Consider the following 20,134-nt stretch of genomic DNA (forward strand, 5'->3'; position numbering starts at 1 on the left):
GGCCTGAGGCGGCTAGAGAGAACTAGGCCACGCCCGACTGGGGCTCCCTCGGGCACCCACTTGCAGGCGCAGAAGCACTTACTAGCTATGTGCCGTCGGGCAAGTGACTGTGCCCCCACGGAGGTTCATTCCCTAACCTCCCCGGGTGAACCACAGGCCACATGGGGTCGCTGCGGGCGGGGGCAGAGGCAGACAAACCCCCTGGTGTGGAAGGACCGGAGTGGGGCTTCCTACCAGCCGGATGCTACACCTGGCACCCACCAGGAAGGGGCCGGCGTGCGGCCGAGCAGACCCCAGAGCAGGTCCCCGCGATACCGACACCCTGTGTACCTTCTCCCCACATCACGGCACAGCACAGGCCCCCGAGCGGGGAAGGGCATCCCAGCGGCAGCCCCCCACCCACCCCGGGGCATCTGTGGGTACGAAGGGCACCACCGGAACTCCGTGCAGTGGAACTGCCTCGTTGCAACAACAGAGAGGGGGAGACAGAGAGAACTTCCAGCGGATACCACCACTTAGACTGTACACATGGCCGGCACACCGCCAAGGTCAGCCATGGACCGGGCGGCTGGGTGCTCCGAGAAGTGTGCTTGAGAACGTGCTGCAGACCCAGGGTCCGGGGCCTGCGCTGTCTGCAGAGTGAAACTGCCTGACAGCTGGTGAGACCCGAGGGGCTGCCTTCCAACAGAGACATGCTTCCACCAAGGACCTGAGTCACAGTCCGAGGTTCCTAGAAACCGCACGTCTGTTGGCTGCGGGTGTGAACCACGGTGATTTTGTGAAGTGTCAAACTGTCTGTTAACGATCAGGGACACTGGCGTGTTGGGATGTATCGGGCATCGCCACTCAGGTTGTCTGAAGCCGGAGGACCACCAGGCCTTAGCACAGGGCCAGGGGGCTGGGGGGACACGGGACACCCACACCGTTCCATGTGCAGGTCTCCTGAAGGAGCCGCTGGTGTCGCCAGGGATCTTCCTGTCCCCCAAGGAATCCCCAGCAGCCACCCATCGCCTTGGGGAACTGCAGGCTCGTCTGTCTACACGGCACCCCATACAAGCCCAATGAGATGGGGGGCAAGACGTGGGAACCCAAGAGAGGCCGTCAACCAGCTGACCAACCAATCCATTCACCAATGGACAGAAACACATGAGAGTCCATTCAAACAGCACGGATGCCCTGGAATGACGGCGTTACCACTCTTCTCCCAGGAGACACCAGTTTTCCTTGGCATTTCCCACATGGGGAGCCCCCCAAGGGCACAGGCTGTCCGACTGTCCTTCTCTCTGTTTCCAGGCACAAAACCAACACTGACCAAATGAATGCACAGATATGCCCTCACTGGAGGGCATGCAGGAGGGCCGTGTCCACAAGTTCAGCTCCCAGTGTGTATCCTGGAGGACCACCTTCAGGGAAGACGGTAGCCTGAATCATGCTTCACTTACTCATTTTTCTTTTCTTTTTTGGCTGCACGGCGCAGCTTGTAGGACCTTAGTTCCCCGACCAGGGACTGAACGCCGGCCCTCGGCAGTGAGAGCGCAGAGTCCTAACCACTGGACCACCGGGGAAGTCCCCGGTCATTTCTTCCCTGCAACCTCTCCAGGGAAGCTTCCTCTGCACCAGCCCCCAAGCAGGCTCTCCCTTCCGCGATTCTAATGCCATGTGGGGAAAGCACTTACTTTACAAAACCAAATGAAATGTTACTCCTTCCGTGTCTTAACAGATGGATAAAAAGGTCTGCTGCTTCCTTTGGGTTTTATTTTTGCTTGCAGGAACTTGGATGGTAAGAAGAAAGAACTCGAATTAGAGAGACTGATGTCATTTGTGGTTAAGTGGGAAGAACAGATGAAAAGACGCCACTCACAGATGATCCAAAACCAAATGTGTAAAGGCACTGATTTCTTGAGGGGCTGGTTTCCAGTAACAGAGAACACCTGGGTCCAGAGATGATCACCTGGGACAGCCCCTCAAGTATCCAGCGCTACGTTTTCTTCGAGAATCCATTCCAGGCCTTTCTTACTTCTGTCGCTAGAGACCTTCATTCTTCGTCCCAAGATGTGATCCTTGGAGGTTTTGTTTTTGCTTTGACAGAAATCAGGCAAATCCCCTCTGCCAATCAAAGCTCCAGACCGGTTTCTGTTGCAAAATTATTTTTCAGAAGAAGAGAATCATATCACCATAGACTAACGGAATAAAAATGCTATTTTCATGTGATTTTTTAAGCCAAGTTTTCTTCTGCCTTTCTCTTACTTGCTTTGCTAAAAACATACATTACACACAGTCTTTTGGGCAAGCCTGACACCGATCTGAAATTTTCTTACAACTGGCCAAACTGATTGGATTAAGATGTCTGGAGAGGCGGGGCTGGCCATCAGCAACGCTGGGCCACCTGTCATAGGTGACAATGTGAGTGTGTGCCGTAAGCTGACTCGGCAATCAGGCGGGACACGATCTGTCTTGTGAAGCTGGAGGACAGAAGAGGGTCCTCAGGGATCCACAGTGACCTCCCAGTCCCAGTGCGGAGCTGCTACCTCTTCAGATGGGCACTCAGACCCCTCAGCTCAGCTGCACACAAAGGCAGCCAAGCCGGTCGCACACGCTCAGCCCCGGTCAACCAACAGCTGACCAGAAGACACCTGAAGCGCGGAACAAAACGCAAGCCACAGGCAGGGGAGGCACTCAAAAGCAGCTCCACCTGCCTTTGACCCTACAGCCCCTGCTACGCCCATAGGAGACCACTGTATCCTGTTTGACAGTAGACCAGGCTGTCTAGAGAGCTAAGTGGATACATTAGAAAGTATCCCAGGGCTTCCCTGGTGGCGCAGTGGTTGAGAGTCCGCCTGCCGATGCAGGGGACACGGGTTCGTGCCCTGGTCCAGGAAGATCCCACATGCCGCGGAGCGGCTGGGCCCGTGAGCCATGGCCACTGAGCCTGCGCGTCCGGAGCCTGTGCTCCGCAGCGGGAGAGGCCACAGCAGTGAGAGGCCCGCGTACCGCAAAAACAAAGTATCCCAAACCCACAGAAAAGAACAGAGCAAACTGTAACAAACATCAGAGGCTTTACTACCCTCCCAGGAATAAAGTTACCCTTTCCGTACTCGTTTCCAAAGTTTCCAAAAAGAAAAACTAGAATGCTGCAGATACACAACCCCTTGCCCTTCCCTCCCACCCAGAACCACCCCTGCCCTTACTGCGGAGAGCCGGGCAACATTTTTAGTTTTATTTTTTGGTTTTAAAGCAAGCTATCTATCTATCCGTCTGTCTACGCATGGCTGCACTGGGTCTTCATTGCTGCATGCGGGCTTTCTTGAGTTGCGGTAGGCGGCGGCTACTCTTTGTTGCGGTGCGCGGGCTTCTCACCGCGGTGGCTTCTCTTGTTGCGGAGCATGGGGTCTAGGCACACGGGCTTCAGTAGTTGTGGCACGCGGACTCAACAGTTGTGGCTCTCGGGCTCTAGAGCGCAGGCTCAGTAGTTGTGGCGCACGGGCTTAGTGTCTCCGCGGCATGTGGGATCTTCCCGGACCAGGGATCAAACCCATGTCCCCTGCCCGGCAGGTGGATTCTGAAACCACTGTGCCACGAGGGAAGTCCTAAAGTTTTTTAGGTAAGAAAATATCCACTGAGTATGTGAGAGAGGATATACAGGCAATCCCCATTATCCGACAATCATCTTGTATTCACAGCCAACCTTATTTCTTCAAACCAACCCCCCCTCCAATTCTTGTCGAGACTATTCTGAAGAATGCAGATGATGATTTTAGACACACGAATCTAAGTTCTCCTCAGACTTACTCCATCAGAAAGCCAGGCCTGGGCAGATGGAGGTAGGGACCGGGGAGGAAATGCTTGCCTGCAAATCTGTGTCTGACAGAACACCTCCCAGGCAATCTGGATGTCACGCCAGTGTTAGGAAGCTGTGCTTTATGGGACCTCCCTTCCCAACTTCCTTCTCTCTCACTTTTCTATCCACTTTGGGTATTAAAAGCTACTCCTGAAGTTTTCATCCTTGGCGTGGCATGTCTCTCCCCAACTAGATCATCATCATCTGAAAAAAACCAAAACAAAACGATGAGATACCCCTTGGTACCAAGCCTGCAGGGACCAACCCACAGTCGTGCACCAGGACAGGCTTCCCGAACCCTGGCCCAGGGGACTGGGCGCTTGGGCTGTAGTTTGCTGAGCCCTGGTCTAGAAATCAAGGAAGACAGTAATTTTTGCAAAATGCAAACATATGTCAGTGCTCACTTTGATACGCACTCTGCAGGCTATGACAAGAATGCTAGGGAAGGGATTTCGTTTACATGGGGGAGCATCTGGGGAGTTTTTTTTAAAACAACGATTTGAATTACTTTTCTGTGCCCCCCTCCTTTTGAGCTGCTAGTAGGAGCAATGGTCCCTCGTGACCGTCCACCTGTGAACCAAGGGCACCTCCACAAACTGTCATTCAAAGTCGTGACGGTCCACAAAAAAGGGTGGTGGGGGGGAATTCTGCGGTGGCCCAGGGGTTAGGACTCTGCACTTTCACTGCCACGGCTCCAGGTTCAATCCCTAGTTGGGGAACTAAGATCCTGCAAGCTGCACAGAGCAGCCAAAAAAAACCACAATAATAACCAAAAATGACAAAAACAAAGTCATAAGAGTTAGAAGAAAAATCAGGTCTGGACAGTCGCCGTGATAGATACTATTTTATTACGGCAGACATTTCCCTTAGTAACAGTTTTAGGAACATCTAAGTTGTGTCATTTTTATTTAGCCTGTGTCATTTTTTATTAAGTGTGATCTACGGTTGATGAAGACGAAAAAGCTAAAAATGTTAGGGCCTAGGTAACAAGCAACGTATGAATTTGGGTTCACCTTAATTCTTGTCCCTTACAGGTACACGCTCTTCTGAGCCACTTCGCTGTTTTGAAAAGGCACGTTTGATCTCCTAGACAGGTAGCTATGGATGTGGGAGGTTTTCACATTCCATAACACTTCCACTTGCATTTTTCTCCACAGCCCATCCCACTTTTATCAAGGTATCAATTACATACCATAAAATTCACTGATTCGAGGTGTACCCGGTGGACGAGTTTGGGTAAATGTGCAGGGCTGTGCGTTCGCCACCACAACCAAGCCTAAGTACAATTCCACTGCCTAAGGAAGTTTCCTTTCGCTCTACGGCGGTCATTGCCTGAAATCCTTGTAAGTTACTCAGCACTCTTGTCTGCAAAGATGGCCGACTGTCTGCAGCAGATGTGAAGGATTCAAACTACAAGTCAAACCATATTGCAGTTATAAGGGGGAAACACCCCATTTCAACACATTAGAGCGTGAATCCATTTACAACATTCACAAGTTACATTTTCTGAAAGCAAAGCCATCTCGCGGTGACTTTTCCGGAATGTTCAAGCGTCCTGTGTGATAGATGACCGGTGACGGGCATGTCCAATCCTCCTGTCTCCTCTACTTCTTCAATTTTACAGACACGCACACATCTTAATTACAGTTAGCATGGAAGGCAGATATGCTTAATTCTCTCCCCCTAAAATTTCCCGCCCTCCCTCCCAACTCAAGGCCAGCCTGCCCGCTTTGATCTGCCAGGTTCCCTCACGTCCGCCCCAAACCACCTGCCACTCGCCAGTCACCCCCGTTCCTGCACATACACTTCGGACAAAGGCCCTTCCCCGCCCCACACGGTTGGGGCTCCCTTTTCTGCCGCGTGGACACCGTTCCTATTCTTTAAGATCCAAATGAAGGGAAACTTTTTTGCGATCAAGCGCTTCCCCGGCCTATTGCCAAAGATAAGCCTTTCTGCTCGTGAACCCCCATAAGGATTTAATCTCTACGGGTTTGTCCCTAAACTGTACTTGACGCATCTGTATTATTTTAATTTAATATCACTCCTCTTGGCTAGACTGACAGCACCCACTTCTGTCTTGTCTACCCTGTGTGTCCCGGGTCCTAACGGTGCCTGGCACAAAGCAGGTTTCAGCAACGGTCCAGTGAGGTAACAGGAAGGAAGGTGGGGGGGAGAAGGGGGAGGGAGGGAGGGAGGGAGGGAGGGAGGGGGGAGGGGGAGGAGGAGGGAGGGAAGGTACAGGACTGGAAGTCAAAGCAGGCAGACTGATTCTCTTGGGCCTTCTGACTACCCTACATCACAGCCATTTACACTTATGTTATGGACTGAATGTTTGTGTCCCCTGAAAATTCATGTTCAATCTTAACCCCCAACATGATGGTATCACATGGCTGGGAAATGATTAGGTTGTAAGGGTGGAGCCCTCGTGAGTGGCATTAGTGCCCGTATAAGAAGACACACAAGAGACCTTGCTTCCCACCACGCCCCTGCTCTCCACCATGTGAGGACACAGCAGGACGATGGCTGTCTGCCCACCAGGAAAGGGGTCTCACCAGGAACTGAACTGGCCAGCACCTTGATCTTGGACTGTGAGAGATAAATGACCATTGCTGAAGTCACCTGGTCTGTGGTAATCTGTTATGTATTATTCTCCATTACAGCAGAGGGTAAGCGCCTTCAAGGGAGGTGCTCTGTCTACCTGATACGACTTTGCAGGCTCCAGGGCACCTAACCACACGAACACAATCGGTAACCTGTAAGATATTGTACGATGTCACCCAAAGACCTGTCCATTGAGAATGCACTTCTTCTTCTGATCTGGAAACCAACCCACACCCTCAGGAGTCCAGCGTGTCGGAGCTGACGGGCCTGGGAGAGGACTCATGTTGCCCCCTCACCTTACCTGAGAGGTGGGCAGCCCCGGCTCCATCTCCGCTTATGACCACCACGCTGCCCCGACTGCTACAGACACGAGTCCAACGGGCAGATTCCATTAGGGTGACTTGGTCATTAAGGGCAATTCGAACTAACTTGATCTTTCCATAAAACAATGACCATCACAAAAATATTAACTGATTATTGAGAAGCCCTTGGCTCTTTTGAATCTGTTTAGTTTATAGTTCTACGACACCTATTTACCTTATTTCAACATACTTACACCCTCAATGATCAAATGTTTTGAGGTGACTTATCAGACGAAAACACAGCAGGAGCATTAAAATGAACATAGAAACATCCCAACAAGAGATAATATCTTTTTAAAAAGTGAAAAGGCATAAGGGTGGGAAAGCATCACAAAGAGGCTTGTCATTAGGGTATATGTGCCTCCAATGTCATTAGGTTATATGTGCCTCCAGTGTCATTAGGGTATATGTGCCTCCAATGTGATTAGGGTATATGTGCCTCCAATGTCATTAGGGTATATGTGCCTCAAATGTGACCCTGAGGTTCCTGCCACCCAGAGCAAAAAGGGAGGACGGTGAGTGGGGGTTATTGGGAAAGAGGGCACGTCTCTATTCTCGGGGAGACAAATCTAGTACCAACCTCCACCTACAGAGCTCCACACACCCGAGAAAGCACAGCATGCCCGCCTCACTGATGTCACGAGCCTAAGTGACCCGCCCGACCCCCTGAGCGAGGATTGCAGCGCCCATCTTTTGACTCCTGCTTCCACACGGCATCACCACATTAGACGTTCATCAAACCCGCGGGTTCTTCTCCCAAGCAGTTTTATCTTCTCTGCAAAGCACTGCAAAGTATTTCAGATGGCAGTCTACACCTCACAAGGGATTCAGCCCATAGACCCCCGGGTGGACACCCTTTCTGCAAACACTGAGCCGAGTGCACAGCCACCAGGAGCCAGCAGCCACCAGAATACAAACAGACTGCACAAAGCCACCTGGCAAGGGTGATGATGTGACAGTTAAAAACACTCGTATGGTTTAAAAGAAAATCTAACCACACCAGTCAGAATGGCCATCACGGCTCTCTGACTTCAGCCTATACTACAAAGCTACAGTAATCAAGACAGTATGGTACTGGCACAAAAACAGAAATATAGGTCAACGGAACAGGATAGAAAGCCCAGAGATAAACACACGCACCTATGGTCACCTAATCTGTGACAAAGGAGGCAAGGATATACAATGGAGAAAAGACAGCCTCTTCAATAAGTGGTGCTGGGAAAACTGGACAGCTACATGTAAAAGAATGAAATTAGAACACTCCCTAACACCATACACAAAAATAAACTCCAAATGGATTAAAGACCTAAATGTAAGGCCAGACACCATGAAATTCTTAGAGGAAAACACAGGAAGAATACTCTTTGACAGAAATCACAGCAAGATCTTTTTTGACCCATCCCCTAGAGTAATGAAAATAAAAAAAGTAAACAAATGAGACCTAATGAAACTTGAAAGCTTTTGCACAGCAAAGGAAACCAGAAACAAAACGAAAAGACAACCCACGGAATGGGTTTGCAAACAAAGTGACCAACAACCCACAGAAAATATCTGCAACCCACATAAAATCTTTGCAAACGAAGTGACCGACAAGGGATTAATCTCCAAAATATACAAACAGCTCATGCAGTTTAATATCAAAAAAACGAACAACCCAATCAAAAAGTAGGCGGAAGACCTAAGTAGACATTTCTCCAAAGAAGACATACAGATGGTCAAAAGGCACATGAAAAGATGCGCAACATCACTAATTATTAGAGAAATGCAAATAAAAACTACAATGAGGTATCACCTCACACCGGTCAGAATGGCCATCATCAAAATATCTACAAATAACAAATGCTGGACAGGGTGTGGAGAAAAGGGAACCCTCTTGCACTGTTGGTGGGAATGCAAATTGATACAGCCACTATGGAGAACAGTATGGAGTTTCCTTAAAAAACTAAAAATAGAGCTACCGTACGATCCAGCAATCCCACTCCTGGGCGTATATCTAGAGAAAACCGTAATTCGAAAAGATACACGGCACCCCAATGTTCACTGAAGCACTCTTTACAATAGCCAGGTCATGGAAGCAACCTAAATGCCCACTGACAGATGAATGGATAAAGAAGATGTGGTACATATATACGATGGAATATTAGCCATAAAAAGGAATGAAATTGGGTCATTTGTAGAGACGTGGATGGACCTAGAGACTGTCATACAGAGTGAAGTAAGTCAGAAAGAGAAAGACAAATATCGTATATTAACGCATATATGTGGAATCTATAAAAATGGTACAGATGAACCTATTTGCAAAGCAGAAACAGGGACACAGAAGTAGAGAACAAATGTACGGACACCAAGCGGGGGAAAGGGAGGTGGGATGAATTGGGAGATTGGGATTGACATATATACAGTACTATGTATGAAATAGATAATTAATGAGAACCTGCTGTATAGCACAGGAAACTCAATGCTCTGTGGTGACCTAAATGGGAAGGAAATCCAAAACAGGGGATATATGTACACATATAGCTGATTTACTTTGCTGTACAGCAGAAACTAACACAACATTGTAAAGCAACTATACCCCAATTAAGGGGGGAAAAAAACCCCAAACACTTGTACAGTTTGGAAAAAAAAAAAAACTAACCACACCAGTCAGCATGGCCACCATCAAAAAGTCTCCAAAAATAAATGCTGGAGAGGGTGTGGAGAAAAGGGAGCCCTCCTGCACTGTTGGTGGGAATGTAAGTTGGTGCAGCCACTACAGAGAACAGTGTGGAGGTTCCTTAAAAAATTAAAAATACAGGGCTTCCCTGGTGGCGCAGTGGTTGGGAGTCCGCCTGCCGATGCAGGGGACGCGGGTTCGTGCCCCGGTCCGGGAGGATCCCACATGCCGCGGAGCGGCTGGGCCCGTGAGCCATGGCCGCTGGGCCTGCGCGTCTGGAGCCTGTGCTCCGCAGCGGGAGAGGCCACAGCGGTGAGAGGCCCGCGTACCGCAAAAAAAAAAAAAAAAAAATTAAAAATACAGCTGCTGGGAATTCCCTGGCGGTCCAGTGGTTTGGACTCTGCGCTTCCACTGCAGGCGGCCCAGGTTCAATCCCTGGTCAGGGAACTAAGATCCTGCAAGCCATGCAGCGTGGCCGGAAAAAAAAAAAAAAGAAAGAAAGAGCTACCATATGATTCAGCAATCCCACTCCTGGGCATATGTCCAGAAAAGAGGAAAACTCTAATTCGAAAAGACACATGCACCCCAGCGTTCACAGCAGCATTATTTACAACAGCCAAGGCACGGAAGCAACCTAAATGCCCATCGACAGACGAATGGATAAAGAAGATGTGGGGTATACCTATTCACTGGAATATTATTCAGCCATAAATAAGAATGAAATATTGCCATTTGCAGCAACATGGATGGACCTAGAGATTATCATACTAAGTAAGTCAGACAGAGAAAGACAAATACCATGTGACATCTCTTAATATGTGCAATCTAAAAAATGATACAAACGAACTTACTTACAAAACAGAAGCGGACTCACAGACATAGAAAAAACACTTATGGTTACCAAAGGGGAAAGGGAGGGGAGGAATAAATTAGGAGTTTGGGATTAACATATACACACTGCTATAAATAAAACAGACAAACAACAAGGACCTACTGTACAGCACAGAGAACTGTATTCAATATCTTGTAATAACCTATAATGGAAAAGAATCTGAAAAAGAATACATATACACGTATAACTGAATCACTTTGCTGTACACCTAAAACACTGTAAATCAACTATACTTCAATAAAAAAAAAAAAAATCTAACCCTAACCAACCATTAGTGTTTGAAAAGCACACAACACACCTCGGGCATCTATTTGCAAAGTAAAGAACAGTGATCAAGGAAGGCCCCACTGTCAGCAGGAAGACACAGAAAATGTGAACAGTAATGCACACAAGAAAAAACACAAATGGCTCGATGAACACACAAAGAAGTTCAACTTTACTAGTCACCAAGGAAATGCTGGTTAAAAATGAAATAGTTTTGCCTACCAGGTCACAGAATTTTAAAAATGTCTAACATGGACAAGGTTTCGGGAGAAGCAGGACGGGCCTAGGCTGTTGGTGGTGGGCTATGAAAGGGACCCACCTTATGGAGGGCAACTTGGGGGTATTTTCCAAAAGACTGCCTGGCAATTCCATGTCTAGAATGTTCTCCTAAGGAAATGACCGTGTAAGAGCACAAGTATTTCACCACATATGTCCGCTGTGGTATCACTTCCCACTGTGAAAGACTGGGAACATCCCTACAAGCCCATGGTGTTCCTACTGGGCCACCGCATCTTAGAATGCCAGGCAGCACATACGTACAAGGGGAGAAAAAGCTGTTCATATACAGTACGTATGGTGTGATCCCATGTGTATCAATGAATATTTGTGCTGAAAAAGGACACGAAGTGGGTACAGCGGTCTCTCTGGACGGTGAGGCTGAGGGCAATTTTTAATGTCTTCATTCTGCTTTCCGGAATTTAAAGAAGGAAATGTTATTACAGACTATACACCACACACCCTAGAAGGCTGTAACCACAGATAAGCATAAATCCTAGCTCTCAAAAACATACAACAAGCTTATGAAATAAGGAGCCATTTTTTAATTCTGGGAAACTCTGTGGTAAAAGAGATTAAAACATACTTAGAATAGCATAGGATCTCCGTAAATTAAGAGAAAACCATCTGCTTTAAGCGTGCCCTTTTAGCACAATGCACGTGACCCAAAATTTTGAAAATACCATCTCAGAATATTGCATGATTGTTACTCAGCTGAACCATATTTAGAAATGATTACTGAATAGGCTTCAGATATATACTGTACATGAAAATTTACTTTATTCCTATATAAAATGTCTATAATACATATTTATGTGCGCATGTGTATATATACACATACTTGCATGCTCATGTCTATACATATACATGCAGGTGTATACACATATATCTGCAGGTGTGTGTGTCTGTATAAATGTTTAATACCTTCCTAGAATTTCTAGTTATTCTGTTGTGTTTTTTTTTTTGCCGTACGCAGGCCCCTCACTGTTTTGGCCTCTCCCGTTGCGGAGCACAGGCTCCGGACGCGCAGGCTCAGCGGCCATGGCTCACGGGCCCAGCCGCTCCGCGGCATGTGGGATCTTCCCGGGTCGGGGCACGAACCCGTGTCCCCTGCATCGGCAGGCGGACTCTCAACCACTGCGCCACCAGGGAAGCCCCTAGTTATTCTATTTTTAATGGCCTCCAAATATGTGTAAGCGCCCACTGGCTGGACTTTTTAACAAAGTCATTAAATAACACGTGGTATGTAAGCTGTACCTGGGAGAACTTCGTCTGGTAGCAGCTGACTTCACCACAGAACACCTAAGTGGGTGTGCTGTCAGTGACACTGCCATGGCATCAAGAAACCCCTGCAGAAAAAAAAAAAAAAAAGAAACCCCTGCAGGCAGAAAAATCAAGTCTGCTGCAGAGCTCATTTATTGACAGACGGATCTCAAAGATGCTACACACGTGTGTATCTCATATATGTCTTCACTCACATGAATGTTGGTAGCAAATGAATACAACAATACAACCCACTGGCCTGGATGTGTCATTTAAGGGGAATCTGAGTCCCTGGCTTCTCTCCCCGAGAATCAAAAATGATGATAGCTGAAAGGGTCCTCAGAAATCATTTCATCCAAACTTCCTATTTCGTGGATGAAGAAACAGAAGGTCACGTCCACGCAGGCTTGGGACCTGAGTCCGCAGTTTCTCAGCCTGGTTAAGAAGTCTTTGTATTACACCACTGCCCCGGAAACCCACACTGGAACCCCTTCTCACTGCACTGTTGGTGCACTGGCCCTGGGACGTGACAGCTAATAACAGAAGAGGTGTGGCATCTTATACAGGTCTATATGCAGGCTGTGCCCATCTGGAGAACCTTCCAACATCCGAGGTGGCAGGACTTAGCAGGAACCCACCAGATTAAAGAGCAGCCGTACTGCATGCAGGGCTCTCCATCAGGAAGCTGTGTGAGTCCAGTTACTGAAGCCCCAGAAGCTGTGTGAATCCAGCTACTGAAGCCCCAGTTTGCTTATCGTCAAATGAACATGGTACCCATGTTGTGAGGTCCAAGGTATACAGGCGAGAAGCCCTTCTGAACCTTAAGTAATGAATACAAAGGATTCTGCAAGTCTTTTTTCAAAGGTGAAAAACTAAGTAACTTTAGGATCTCTTCAGACATCCAGGGATGTCTACAAGCCTCACAGAAATGACTTATCTAACCTGTTGGAGGGAAAGCCCGCCAGAACACACGAGTGTCTGCTGACCGGGGAGAGATGGGCCGATCCGGTGGACACAAAACACCACCTCTTGTTTCTACTGCTTCCCCACCTAGACCTTCCTAAATTTTAATGCACACAAGAGGCAAAGAATTCAAGGCAGTGAGAGTAAAGCAAATGCATTCTACAGGCCACATGAAGTATCAGCTTCCGCAACCTCCAAAACCCAAAGGTGGCTGGGGGAGCTGCCGGTTCACGCCAAACACGCAGCCATCAGCATACATTTAGGGCTGTCTGTCACCCCAGCTGGGCAGGAGAAGCCTTACCTGCCCTGCATGGTCAACACCAATACGCATGGTGATTTCTAATACTCCTTTTATTAATGGCTTTTCTGTGTTTTGTTCGTTCATGCATTCACGGATGAAAATAGCCCTGCAAATATTTTTCCCTAAGGGGTATATGTTTGTGGGCATGTGTGTGAGAGAGACAGAGAGAGAAAGTGTGAAATGTTTTTTCCATTCTGCTTGACAAAAAGCTGCACAGAGATGTCCAGTTTCCTACCAGCCATCAAATACTTTTCTGCAACATAATCATAAAAAATATTTATAATATACGCCCTCAAAGATTCTGCTCTGCAAGGAAAAGAAATATGTCAACCATTCATCAAGCCTGTCCCTAATCTTCAGTTATCTTATGACGTGTTAAAATATCATTTTCCATGCCTCCATTGTGTAAGTCTTCAGACAATGTATACGACAGCAGGTTCTTTCATTATAAATGCTGTCAGGTAGATTTCTGAAAACCTTTCTTCAAACCCCTCTGCCTCTTTACATTCCACCTAAGCACGACCACTAAGTCATTTCAAGATTGATTCCTACCCACGTGAGTCAGTCAGTGCAGACCCGAACTGTGCGTGAGCGTCTGTGTACCACACACATGCAGCCGTTTCCCTGTGGAAATGGCACACTCCCGCCACACACACAGAAGCCTGCTTTAGTGAAGCCAAACAATTTCAGTCGTTTAGAAATATGGCCAAAATTAATAACTTGTTTTATTTATCACAATATAAAAGGCAAAAAAAAAAAACCCCAAACCCCACAGCACATGTACAGTAAACCCCGTAAGAAATGCTGCCTTTAAATTGTCACGACTGCAGAGCAAAAGCTGCAAAATGCTCAGAACCACCCCGTGCCATTTTCTCCATTTGCATTTTTTCATTGCCATCAGCAGGCGATGAGTGAATTTACCCACCAAGCATCTTTTTCAGGACTCAACGCGCACACCTGATTTCCCTGCCTTTTTCATTCTGATGTGGCTGACTCACCATTTCCTTTCTACATCCACAGTCAAAGCCTCCGTTGTGAGAACGCTCATGTCTCACTGCTACGGAAAAAGAAAAGGCAAAGCAAGGAAGGGTCTTCGTGAAACGCTAGCGCCATCCCGCCGGTCTCCTCGGGGACCCTTCGGCAGGGAAGGCAGGTCTGCAGACCTCACGTGGAGCGCGCCCCACATACCAAGGGCTCCCAGTCACACCAGCTCACCGCCCAGAGCAAGTCCAGAGGGGCACTGCCTTCTAGCTCCAGCGCGCTTTCAGCCAACGGCAGAAACCCAGGCGACCAAAACCGCACGTGTGTACAAGCACACACACACACAGACACACACAGCACGGGCTTGCGTGCCCACACACACACGTGCGCACGGGCAGAGCTCAGGTGGACTCTGCACGCCGATCTGCATTATCGTTCACTTTCAGGCAGAACAACACGTGAGGAGCGTGTCTGCAGACCTCTCCCGCTGGCCTCACACCGCCCTGTGAGCTGACCACCTGCTCTTCAAAACAGCACAACAAAAGGGGCACGAGTCGCTGCAAAGCCTGGCACACAGCCACGGCGGCAGGAAAGCATCCCTGTCCTGCAGGAGATGCTCCGAGAGGGGACCCAGGCTCTCTTACCGGCTCTCCGCCCGCCGTGAGCACAGCGCCCCACGGACCCGCTCTGCGGCAGCCCCGGCGTCTGCCTGCCTGTCTGTGCCCGCTGCCTCGTGACGGTCAAGATCACGCAGCCCCGCCCCCCCCCCAACCCCGGGACTCAAGGCTCCCTTGTGACCTCCCTGACGACTCCTGACCTCAGGGGGAAATGTTCCCAAGGCTTCTCTGCCTAAACCCCCAAAGCCTTGCCCTTTTAAACCCCTAAAGGCACGGGTGTCTTCCTCTTTGTAATTTAAAAGAAGGAACCGCAGAAAAGCCTTCTGCACGAATTTTACGCAGCTTTGCCTGTTTAACTGTGCTAGACCATCGTATAACGTGTGCAATCCAAGGTTCAATCCCACAGCCGTTAAGTCAGATGAAACAATGACGTTTAAGACAGAACAAAACAAAACAAAAACAAACAACAGCCTATTTTACGTCCTTCGTATCTGGGGGTTTATTACACACTCAGGAGGAACGTAACCCAAACAACTAACAAAGTGTTTCCGGAGGTTTCACTGCGCACAAGGCATTCGCTGCAGACCACAAAGGGGTCACAGGCTGACCCTGACACTTCACAATGAACTGCATTGAAAGTCCCCGCGCCCCACCTCCCCTCCTCAGGCAGCTCCCGCCCCCTGACGCAGGCAGTGCCCCTCCCACCAGGGTCTCTAACAGCCACACGGACAGCGCCGACCCTCCCCGTCCTGCACTTACCCTCCAGGACGGACTGTCTCTTTTCACCACCTGCTTCAGTCAACGTCTTCAAAATTCACTGCGGTTACTTCCGACTCTTCCTCATTTAAACAAGTAACACGTGCTACTTTGCAGTATCTCCCACGTTACCACTATTTCACCAAGAGTGACTTTCTCCATTTTTTCACACCTGCTTGATTTTAAGCACTACGCTGCTGCGTTCGTGTGACACCCATTTGGCATTTAAGTGAGTCTGCAAGGAAGGTTGGTGTGGCTATCCCATCATCCAGGGAAGGGAAGTTATTAGCAGGCTTAGGTGGCCTGATGCAAGCACACGGAGAACGAGAGTAAGAATCTGAACCTGTGTCTGCCCCCCCCCCCACGTCCCACATTCTTTGCACTAGTTTTCATCTCCACGTGTTATTCTACCAAGTACAGGATCCCATCACTAAGAGAGGGCAACCATCCACCCCAGGCCAGCTCCACACCTGTCTATGCCTCAGAGCACAATGTGAGGCCGTCCACGTAACAGGCATCCAGCAAGAGCCTGGCGGCTGGCCAGTGATTTCACCCACTTACTGCTCAAAAGGTACGTTCCTGATGTTTACAAACTGAGTAACTCGGAACATCTCAACACTCTATTTTAACATGGTTTTAGACTGACAGAAAAATTGCAACGAGAGGAGGATGTTCCCATGTACCCTACACCCCAGTTTCCCCTACTGTCTACACATGACATGAGTACCTTCGCCATAACTAGTGACCCCAATCTTGGTACATTCATATTAACTGGAGTCTACACTTTATTCAGACTTCCTTCACTCTCACCTAATAGCCTCCTTCTGTCCCAGGATCCCAGCCAGGACACCACATTGCATTTAGTTGTCACATCTGCTTCAGCTCCTCCCACCTAAGCGACAGCTCAGACTGCCCTTGTTTTCCACGCCCTCCACGGTCTGGAGGCGTACCGTGCCGGCATTTTGCAGAATGCCTCTCAACTGGGATGCGTCTGATGTTTTTGTCGTGATTACCCTGGAGTTATGGACGTGGAGGGCAGGCCACAAGAGGTCAATGCCCTGCTTACCATACGATACCAAGGATCACGCCGTCAACACAGCAGTCTGCTCATCGGCTGGCAGGGTCAGGTACGGCATGCATCCGCTTCTCCTCGGTCACGTGACTTTCACCCCACCTGTTCACCCTGCCCTCTGCGGAACGACGTTACCATATGGAGCCCATATTACAGGAATGAAGGGCTCTGCCCCACCCCCTTGAGGGCAGAGGATCTACAGAGATCTGGAATTTTTCGGCACAGATTTGTCTCTTCTCCCCCACTTATTAATATACCCAATCATTTACGTCTATCAGTGTGGACTCAGGGATACTTTATACGCTGGGTTATAATCCTGCACGACTTTATTTCATTGCAGCTTTGGTCATACCTACCTCTAAGTGGACCCCTGTGGTCCCTCTGGCATAGCCTCACTGTTACAGGGTTTTGTGTTTGTTTGAACACTTCCTTACTTTTAGGGCGCAAGACACTCCATACTCGTTCCGCACACACCCTCCGCCCCAGCCCTAGCGTCAGCCGTTCCTCCAAGGATCCCTGCGTCCTCCTCATGGAGAAGCGTATTAGAAACCAGGATCTGGGTGCTGCTTTTGCTCTAGGAATCCATTTTTAAAGGACACCCTCTATGAACAATTTGTAAAGGGGGAGCACTTTTATAATATTAAGTTTTATCGTTGGGTTTTCATATATCCGTGTTTCCTAGAACAAGGCGTAATTATCAGGGTGTACAAGGTGCTCAAAGCCTACGCTGTGTTCATGTCGTTAAGGCTGTGCATCGTAAATACTTGTAACAAGTTGAATACAAATGCGCCTTTACTTGATACAGTACATTCACGTCCTCGAGGAAGTCCACAGATAAGAAGGGAACGGAACACGATAAGCACCCCGGCACGCTGAAATGCCGCAAGAACTCCTCGTAGCCGCTGGGCCAAGCCTGGCAAAGCCTCAACCCTTCCCCAAGTCACTTCGCCTGAACTGAGCTCTTACAGTCCAAGGATGCCAGCGCTCCAAGTCAGAGCATCACCAAGGAGCCCGTGCTTAACAGCATCCTTCGCTCTCCCACACGCTCATGCCGTGAACGGGCCACAGTTAAGTCAACCAAGCCGGAGAGACCAGTAAAATGAAAATGGCAAGAGGAACGGACGTCATGCTGCAGAGAAGCACGTGAGAAGCCTCTCTGCAAACATCCAGACAGTCGGCCATGCAGGCCTCACCTCCCCGTCCGGGAAGCACACTCGCTGAAGGCCAATCTCTTACGGCCCTTGGTCAAATCCCAGGGCTGGCAAACCTTCTCTGTCCAGTTTTATGGGAGCACAGCCACACCCACCTCTTCATGGACTGTCCACGGCTGCTCCCGGGCTACAAGGGCACAGATGTCCGCAAGCAGGAACACTGAGGTCCTTAAAGCCCAAAGTACTTACCATCTGATCCTTGGCCAAGTCTGAGCTAGAGCCGCGACTCTCAGACCTGGGTGACGCGCGGCCTCGTTTTAAATTTTAAAACCTTTTCTTCTTGGGGACTCTCAGCACCGACCAGATTTTAAAAATTGAGATGAAGTTCGCACACCCTAAAATTCAGCCTTTGGAAGCGTATGATTTAGTAGCTTTCAGTAAACTCACAGAGTTGTGCAGCCATCACCACTATCTAATTCCAAAGCGCTTCCCTCACCCGCCAAGAACTCCACACCCCCTGGCAGTGACTGCCATTCCCTCGGGCCTTCACTCCTGTCAGCCACCCATCTCCCTTCTGTCTCTACGGATCGACCTGTTCTGGGCAGCACACACGCACCAGAATCACGCAACGTGGGGCCTTTTATTGTATTGTTAAATGTGTCTAAATATATTTTCCTTAGTTTTATGGCTCATAGACTACATAACACACGACACATTTGCAAGTGACGTGGGAAAAGAACTATAAAGCCAACGTGACTTGAAAGGCTTTGCTGGGAATGAACTCTTCCTCTCGTGGCTCCGGACACCCCGCTTCTCGTGGGTTCAGCTACCCTGGGTTCCCAGATGCCACGAAAGGACTCATCACGCGTCTCCGGACAGACAGGACCTGGAGCTCTGCTGTCATGGCACCCTGATGACTTGTCCCTCGCCTCGGCGGGAGAGCTGGGTTCACGTGTGAGCCTGGACTCATTCTCTCCTCCCTGCACGGGACAGCAACCTCATTACCTCTGACAGTGGGGCTCCCCACACACACAGGCACGACCGTGCACACCATCCAGGATATCCTGGTAAGAATGTTAAGTTCACATGGAAATAAAGACACAAAAGGTTCAACTCGAAAGAGAACAGGCACGTTTTCCAGGAACCCACGTGCTCCAAGTGCTGCATCTGAGAAAACCTCAAGTCCATGCACTTTCCCGGCTAGCGTCCTCCCACTGCCCGCACCACTGTCTTCCTCCTTCACCTTCCTGTCCTCTGACTGCAGCTGCTGGTGGAGGTGATGCGACCTCCACAGTGCCAGGGGAGAGCAGGTGGCTGCCTGGGGCACCGAGGGGATCCACCGACTCCTCGGTTTCATGCATGTTTCACGTCCACTCGGAAATATTTTAATGCACCTTACGCTGCTTAAGAGGCAAATCGCAGAACCATTGTTTTTTATTTTCAACATGTGGACCTTCAGAAAGTTTATGAGAAAACTGATTTCTGGGACTAGCTGCAGGCGTCTCACCACCGCTTAACACACCGAGTACGAGGAAATCAACTCTGACAGCCAAGGGTCCACCTCACCTCTGACTGATGGCAGCCATGTATAAGATGCGGTCTAACTCGAGAGAGGGCGTCACTTCAAATTGAACCTTAAAAATAAACCCACTTCACGGGGACTTCCCTGGTGGCACAGTGGTTAAGAATCCGCCCTTGATGCAGGGGACACGGGTTCGAGCCCTGGTCCGGGAAGATCCCACATGCCGCGGAGCAACTAAGCCCGTGCGCCACAACTACGGAGCCTGCGCTCTAGAGCCCGCGAGCCACAACTACTGAGCCTGCGTGCCACAACTACTGAAGCCCGTGCGCCTAGAGCCCGTGCTCCACAACAAGAGAAGCTCCCATGATAAGAAGCCCGCGCACCGCAACAAAGAGTAGCCCCCGCTCTCTGCAACTAGAGAAAGCCCGCGCGCAGCAACGAAGACCCACGCAGCCAAAAATAATTTTTAAAAAAAGGAAAATGCGAAGTGGAAAGGGGGGGAGGGGGGAGAAAAATAATAAACCCACTTCAGGAGCGACCACTCAAGGGGTACAAGGTCTCCTTTTGGGGTGATGAAAATCTTCTGGAACCAGACGGTGGTGATGGATGCCTAATGCTG

The 20,134-nt window shown here is 49.2% G+C and overlaps 1 protein-coding gene across 2 annotated transcripts in view; it reads right to left on the reverse strand.

Annotated features, from left to right (window-relative positions):
* Window positions 1-20,134, reverse strand: part of SHROOM2 (shroom family member 2) — a 140,485-nt gene that overhangs the window by 21,230 nt on the left and 99,121 nt on the right. The window lies entirely within an intron of this gene.

The sequence above is a fragment of the Pseudorca crassidens genome, chromosome X (assembly GCF_039906515.1).
Source record: "Pseudorca crassidens isolate mPseCra1 chromosome X, mPseCra1.hap1, whole genome shotgun sequence".
Lineage (NCBI taxonomy): Eukaryota > Metazoa > Chordata > Mammalia > Artiodactyla > Delphinidae > Pseudorca > Pseudorca crassidens.